Source organism: Mustela putorius, unplaced genomic scaffold (assembly GCF_011764305.1).
Source record: "Mustela putorius furo isolate JIRA1106 unplaced genomic scaffold, ASM1176430v1.1 tig00003845_pilon_pilon_pilon, whole genome shotgun sequence".
Classification (NCBI taxonomy): domain Eukaryota; kingdom Metazoa; phylum Chordata; class Mammalia; order Carnivora; family Mustelidae; genus Mustela; species Mustela putorius.
The window spans coordinates 80,518,921-80,526,813 of NW_025421998.1; the positions used below are offsets into that span (position 1 = coordinate 80,518,921).

At 33.7% G+C, this 7,893-nt stretch overlaps 2 long non-coding RNA genes across 4 annotated transcripts in view; both read left to right on the forward strand.

The window, feature by feature from the left end:
* LOC106004635 overlaps positions 1-6,092 on the forward strand; it is a 36,439-nt gene extending 30,347 nt beyond the window's left edge. Inside the window, exons 7-8 of one of the 3 annotated variants that reach the window (XR_006601391.1) lie at positions 4,576-4,813; positions 6,040-6,092. This is a non-coding gene — a long non-coding RNA (uncharacterized LOC106004635). Of the gene's footprint in view, positions 1-1,285; positions 2,479-4,575; positions 5,882-6,039 lie in introns of those variants that run through there. The other 2 variants (XR_006601392.1, XR_001177675.2) reach the window with 2 other exon arrangements.
* A 29-nt stretch (positions 6,093-6,121) lies between these two features.
* LOC123387038 lies at positions 6,122-7,276 on the forward strand. Its single transcript, XR_006601393.1, has 2 exons — positions 6,122-6,183; positions 7,008-7,276. It is a non-coding gene; the product is annotated as an uncharacterized LOC123387038 (long non-coding RNA).
* Positions 7,277-7,893: the final 617 nt, after the last annotated feature.

Sequence of the window (7,893 nt, forward strand, 5' to 3'; positions counted from 1 at the left end):
GCTGCACCAGTTTGCATTCCCACCAACAGTGTGAGAGGGTTCCCCTTTTTCCACATCCTTGCCAAAATCTGTTCTCTCCTCTGCTTAGCCATTCTGACTGGTGTGAGGTGATAGCTCATCATGATTTTGATTTGTACTTCCCTGTTGATAAGTGATGTTGAGCACTTTTTCATGTGCCTGTTGGCCATTTGTATGTCTTTAGAAAAATATCTCTTCATGTCTTCTACCTATTTCTTAACTGGGTTATTTGTTTTTTTGGGGGGGACTTGAGTTTGGTAAGTTCTTTATGGATTTTTGGTAGTAGCCCTTTGTCGGATATGTCATTTGCAAATATCTTCTTCCATTCCATATGTTGCCTTTTAGTTTTGTTTATTGTTTCCTTTGCTGTGCAGAAGCTTTTTATTTTGGTGAGGTACTAATAGTTCATTGTTTTTGTTTCCCTTTCCTCAGGACAGTTGTTTAGTAAAAAGTTGCTAAAGCTGATATCAGAGAGGTTGCTGGCTATTTCTCCTTGAATATTTTGGTGGTTTCTCACATTTAGATCTTTCATCCATTCTGATTTTATTTCCGTGTATGGTATAAAAAAATGGTCATTTTTTCTGTGTGTATCTGTTCAGTTTTCCCGACAGTATTTGTAGAAGAGACAATCTTTTTTCCATTGGATATTTTTTCTTGCTTTGCTAAGGATTGGTTGACCACATAGTAGTGGGTCCATTTCTGGGTTTTCTATTCTGTTCCATCGATCTATGTGTCTCTTTATGTCAGTACTATACTGTCTCAATGACTACAGCTTTGTAATATAGCATGAAGTTGGAATTGTGATGCTTCCAGCTTTGCTTTTCTTTTTCAGGATTGCTTTGGTTACTTGGGGTCTTCTGTAGTTCCCTACAAATTTTAGGATTATTTGTTCTAGCTCTGTGAAAACTTGCAATAATCCTAGAATACAGTTGACTTGGATATCACTATTGAAAAATATTACCACTTCTGATAGATTTGACCAATCTTTCTGAATGTCAGTTTTAAAACTTAAAAAACAATTCAATTGGTATCTGGAAAGTTGGTTTCTGAAAAGTCTTGACAGTAAGTTCTTCAGAAAATATTTAAGTCTCAGTAACAGGGAAGCTCTTGATTTTCTTTGGATTTGAAGCAACTATTGTAAAATAAATGGATTGTTCACAAGATTTCTGAGCATTTCTTTTTCTGTATTTTCTTATATTGTATTATGCTTGCCTGAAAACTTGATAACTTGTTCAGATTGCTGAACCTCATCGCTATTCTCTTTCAGGGATGGAAATGCATTTCTCTCAGTAAGTAAAATAGTCTGTGGCAAAAAGGTTTGTCCCCTTTGAATATGATTCACTATCATCCTCTCTCCAAAATCTATGAAAATTCAAATTGAAAGATATTATTCTATTAAGCGATGACATAATTCATACTCATAATTACACATATTACATTTGAAACCTGCTTATTTTTCTGCATCCTAGAATGAAAATAATTTGGTTGGTGTGATCCTTTGTGATCTCTAAAGCTATTCATTTAAGCTGGTCTTTAGTTATAAAATTTCTCTATGCTTCCTTTTTTCTAAAGTTCCAAATAACCAAAAGTTTTCAGGGAATAGGAAGATGCCATTACATATAGATAGATAGCATATCACAAAGACCAAATAACAATACAAAGAAACTTAGATTACTGATTTTCCTCTCAAGTAAGTATTCACCTAATTTTATTTGAAGACTTTAATTTAGCATGCTGCATACACATCAGACACTCGATTAAACCTTGTTCAATAAGTGAATGAACTCCAGATAAAACTGCATTTAATTTTTTAGTTTATTTAATATGATATTAACGTATTTTAGTATATCATTTTAATATGTGCAGATAATTTTATTACTTTGTCAAGGAGAATTTTTTCATAATCAATTTATTTTATAATGCACAGATTATGAAGTAACCATACTTGAAAGATCTTACATAAATTGCAATGAATATTAAAAAAACAACTTATCACTTTCCACAAGACATGTTTTAAACTAGTTCAAATTGTTTACTTAAAATTTTAATATTTCTTTAAGTTACTAACTCAAAACTTTTTTTGGTACCTAAAGACTAAATTAGGCAATATTTCTGGTATCTCTGAGGCTCATAATAATAAAAGTTTATGATACTAATAGTATAGAAAAATGTTATATTTAGGAAGGAACCCTTATATTTAGCTTGTATTAAAAGAGAAAGGTGACATACATCTAGGGGATATATCAATTATTTTCTATTCATAGATAAAGTGTGTTAGCAAAACGTTATTTAATATTACATCTACTTAAATATCATTTTGTTTCAGTGATATTGTTATACATAGCTTTTATGTCAATAATGTTATATTATGTATTCCTATTAATGTGTGACATTTAAAATTTCAGAACGAACATACATTTCTCCAGAAAAAAGGTTACCAGATTACTAACTTCATTGAACGTAATTATTTTATACATTAAGAAAGCATAATTATTTTATGGTTTAATATGATCTTAAAGATAATATAGCTCAACTCCTGTTGTCTCATTTCCCTTTCTTGTACTCACATTATACATGGATATTGAGGATGGATGAAATTATGTGTATTAAAGGTCATGCTATTATTATTGACAAGGAGACAACCAAAACATCTGACCTGCAATTTTTGTGTTTTTGCCCACTACACCATTCTATTTCTTCCCAAATTTGGGGTTTTTAAATGGCAGCGACTTATGGTGAATACAAGTCTTCTAAGCCAAATTTTCCATTAGTTCCTTTTAATCTGTGCATGAGTAATATGACCAGCAAATCTGGTTGAGATAAGGGGCATTCACAAAGTTCAAGGGACATGTTCAAGACTGTGTATAGCATAAGAGCCAGGATCATAAATCAAACGTAAGATTCTATAGTCGGTACATCTTTCACTATATCTCACAGCTTTTGGTCTAAACGTGCATTCAAGCCAGAGCGTATTACCATGCTGGGGGAAAGGCGAGGGTAGTTATGGCCAAAATATGTAAATGAGCACCTGCTGAAGACCACCAGAGCCATCTGCTGCTTGGATTCTCATACTCATTTGCCGACCTCTTAATGCTAGCTTTCTCTCTCAGTTTTTCAGGATGTGAAGGGAGGGCCACATTCTGTACAGATTTTAAGGCATTAGCAATCATTGAGATTACCTCATAATGAGCTTGTTGAAGAAGGACCCGCTTGATTTAGTATAGTAGGGTCAGTCCCAAACTGCTTGAAGACTCTGTGGGTCATTCTTAGAATGCAGCTTACAAGAATACTTGAAGTTGGCCTTATGGATTCTCAGTCATTCATTCCAGTATTCCTTTCAGCATTGGCCATAATTCTTGATTTATGATTCTAGGAAACTTCACAATCTAAATTTTCAATTCAAATCAGTGTACTCACTAAATACTTCTCCTAGTCTTATCAGCATCTGTGAAAAAGTCCTTTAGAAGTTCATTCACTTGATATTAACATTATAAAAATAAAGCAGAGTCAGATGGAAAATTGGAAATACACAGAAAAAAAAAAAAAAACAGAAAAAAGAATAAAAGACGCAAGTAATAACACAGACTTGACTGTTCAGTTTAGGTGTATAGTTTTCATTATGAGTGTATGTATAATTTATATGTAAATTTTAAAATATAAGTAATATCAATGTTATTTACATATATACAAAACACAGTTAGTTACATCATCTCTGGTGTACGAATTTTACCATTTAGCAATATGCTATTAAAAATGTATCCTTCCATCCAGTATTATTCTTCAACATTGTTTAAAACAGTTTCATAGTGTTTTGTGATTCATAGTGAATCATGATTGATTTAAATATTGCCTTTTTTTTTTTAAACATTGCTCTTTTAAGACTTAGGTTACTAACAATATCTTTGTTCATATTAACTTCTGTGAAAATCATTGCATATATATCTAATAATTTCTGTAGGAAAATCTTTAGGAATCTTTAGAAAAAAGTTGATATTGCTGTGTCAAAGATTATGAAATTTACTGCTAACAGATAAAGACTTTTTATGGTTAGACTTTTGAGATGACTTCATTATCCTTTTCTTATTTTTAAAGATATTATTTTTTTTTACTTGAGAGCAAGCATGAGTGAGAGAGAACAGACGCAGAGTGGCAGAGGGAGAGGGAGAAGCACACTTCCTGTTGGCTGAGCAGAGAGCCCAACAGGGGGCTCATAATCATGACCTGAGCTGAAGGCAGATGCTGAACCAACATAGCCACCCAGGCACCCCTCACCTGCTCACCAGAGCTTCCATTCTTAAACATTTACTGTGTGCTGAGTTCACATTACATGGATTTTCTTTTTCATTTTATACAACAAAATCCTTGCTGTTTACTATTATTATGCACAATTTACCAATTGGGTAGAATATGAATCAAATTTTAATTTATTATGTTTTAACATGCTTGGTCATGTCAGAGGTATGTATCCTTATGTTTTACATAGCTGGCTTTATGTGCCTTTACTTACTACTGTTAATATTCCCATGTGCTCAAAGATCTTTTATTTTTCTAATGTAGAAAGGAGCAAGTTAGAAAACCACCCTGCTAACTCCCTCATGCACTTGTGACAAAGACCTTCCATCAATCAAATCATGGACACAACTACTTCCTACCATTCTTTTCATCATTCTCTCAGGCCATTATTTGCAAGTCAAGTGGGTAATTCGTAGGTGTGTGCTCATTAAGAACCACTGCATGGAGTCCTTCTCTCTTTGAATTAGACATCAACAAACAGAACTGACTTCTAAAATAATTGGTGAGAATTAATTTTACTACCAAATAGAAATACTATAGAGGAGAATTTGGAGAATGATTAAGAAGTGCCTATACTGAAAATCGTCATACTACATATTATATTATATGTGGGTGATGTAATGTTATACATCTCATATTCAAGACTATGTTAACAACAAACTTTTTGGTAATGAATTACAATAGCTTAACTGGTAATTCTTTTTTGACTCATGATACAGAATTAGGCAGAAAAGGACTTCTGAAAATATGGTATTTCAATATTAAATCATTTTATGCAAATCATTTCATTCTATTTTTACTTTTTATACTTCTAGTTAGGTATTTAATTCTTCTGTGTCGGTATGTCAGATTACATGTCTATGCTTGTCAATGGGTAATAATAAATGTTTATTAATGGCTTATTTACCAATAATGATGTTTTAACGAGAATAACTCAATATGTTGTTCTTTCTGTACAAGGATCAATAAAGTTGTTAAGATAGATGCAATAAACCAGATTCTTAAATATATACTAAGTTAAGAAAAATAGTTAAGTGAATTTAACATTCTAAAGAGTATTATTTGCTTATAATTTCAAAAAATTACCACTTTTTTACTGTAATTTGAAGGACAGCTAAATAAAATTTTAGTCACCTCTCCTGAGAATTCATTTTTAATCATCATGCTTTTCTAATTAAAAATTAAAAAAGCTTTGTAGTTCTTAGACCCATAGTTATATTTTGTGGTTTACAATGTTATTTCACAACAAAGAATACTTTTCAAGTTATTTTCAATGCTTTCAATACTCTAAACTTTTAATAAGATTAGTTTTTAGTTTGATTATCTAGATTTGTTAACCAACTGACTCTGAAAATGTAACAAAAAGCTTCCATGAGTTTGGAGAGGAAGAACATGTTGGCCAAGCAATTTATGACTTAGTCTCACAAGCCAAAAAACACTTTGGCCTCCGTTAAAGCACTTTTGAGAGCTACAGTAGTTCCCCCTTATCCTCAGGGCATCCATTTTACACCCCCAAAGGATGCCTGAAACTGCAGCTAACACCAAACTCTATATATACTATGTTTTTTCCTATCCATGATAAAGTTTCATTTGTAAATTAGGCATAGTAAGATATTAACAATAATAATAATATAGAGAAATTATAACAATATAATAAGAGTTATATGAAAGTGGTCTCTCTCTTTTTCAAAATATCTTTTTTTAAGAGATTTTATTTATTCACTTTAGAGATATAAAGACAGCACAAGCAAGGGGAGAAGCAGAGGCAGAGTAACAAGCAGACTTCAGAGCCCCACATGGTGCTCCATCCCACAACCCTGAGATCATGAGCTGAAATCAAGAGTTAGAAGCTTAACCTACTGAGCCACCCAGGTATTCCTCTCAAAATACCATATTGTACTGTACTTATCTTTCTTCTTATGAGTGAGATGATAAAGTGCCTACATCATGATAAGAAATGAGGTCAATGACATAGACATCATGAGATAATGTTAGGCTACTACTCACCTTCTGCCCACTTGTCAGAAGGAGGATCATCTTGACTATAGGTAACTGAACCCACAGAAAGTGAAAATGTGGAGTAGGGGGGAGCTTCTGTACATTGAAAACAACCAGTATGTTAGTGTCATGGGTGTAGAAATTCCATCTTTTTTTTTTTAAAGATTTTACTTATTTATTTGACACAGAGACAATGAGATCACAAGTAGGCAGAACAGCAGGCAGAGAGATGGGGGGCGGGAGAAGCAGGCTCCCTGCCAAGCAGAGAGCCCAATGCAGGGCTTGATCTCAGGACCCTGAGAGCACGACCTGAGCCGAAGGCAGAAGCCCAACCCACTGAGCCATCCAAGTGCCTCTAGAAATTCCATCTTTTAATTATGAAGTTTAATTTTGGTCTTCCCAAGGATTTAGCAAAATTTCCAGTTTGATCAGGCTACCTTTTTATTGTGTAGTGACTTAATCTCCCCTTCTCTCTTTGAAATTTTCCTGCTAAGAATTAGTGTGTACCAAAAAACAGGATGGCCTCATTTCTTTCCCTAAGCCAGTTTTTCATTAGCTTTGCAGCAATCCAAACAAATTTTATTTTTACCTTTTATTATATGTGCCATTCATACATTTTTAGTTTAGTACTGAAAACCCAGGGGTACCACTTTATTTTCCACATTACTGATTTTTTATTGTACCTAATTCATCCGCAGATTTTGGACCATGCAAAATGGCTTATTGGAGTTGAGATCAGCATGCATTCTACTGAAGCTTACTGGGTTTGAAGCATCAGCTATCCAAGATCTCTCTCATGGAACATCAGCTGTAGGCCCTATATTTTCATATTCCCAACAGTTGGTGTAGTCATGGGGAATCACAGATAACTAAGCTGGAAGAGATTTTTAAAAATCATTTGGTTCCAACCATTTGTGCTATATTCCAATGTAACTCTTCCCAACTGCCATTAAACCACACTTCTAAATTCTCCTGTTTTGTTGATCTTTCCAGTGAAATAGTTCTTGCATATTGCCAACCTATTGGTAAATTTTCATCTTTATCCTACTCCATTTCTCAGCAGCATTAGACACAATAAACCATGATAGCTTTCTTGAACCACTGTCTTGACTTCGCTGCCATGACACTTTTCAGTGGCTACTGCTTCTCATCTTACTTTTCTGGTTCCTTCTTTTACACCTGATTTCTAAACATCCTCTGTGCCCCAGGGATCAGACTTAAGCCCTTTTCTCTTTTTTCCATAGATAATTTCATCTAGTCCTGTGGCTCTAAATGCCCTCTAGATTCTGTTGACTCTCAAATTTATATCTTTATTGCTGAATATCCAGGAACTCCAGATCATGTGGTATGTCCATTTCCATGAATCAATCTAGACAGCTAATAGGCATCTGAAATTTTACATGTACAAAGAAACCAATTGGTTCCCACAATCCTTTCCCTTGCACTGTGAACTTACGTAGGCCACACAGACAGTGGAAACCCCAGAATTCTTTATTTTCCCTTAAATCCCATGTGAAAATGCATCAGCCAAACATGTTAACATTATTAGCAAGACTAATCCAAAATTGTAGTGGATTTATTATG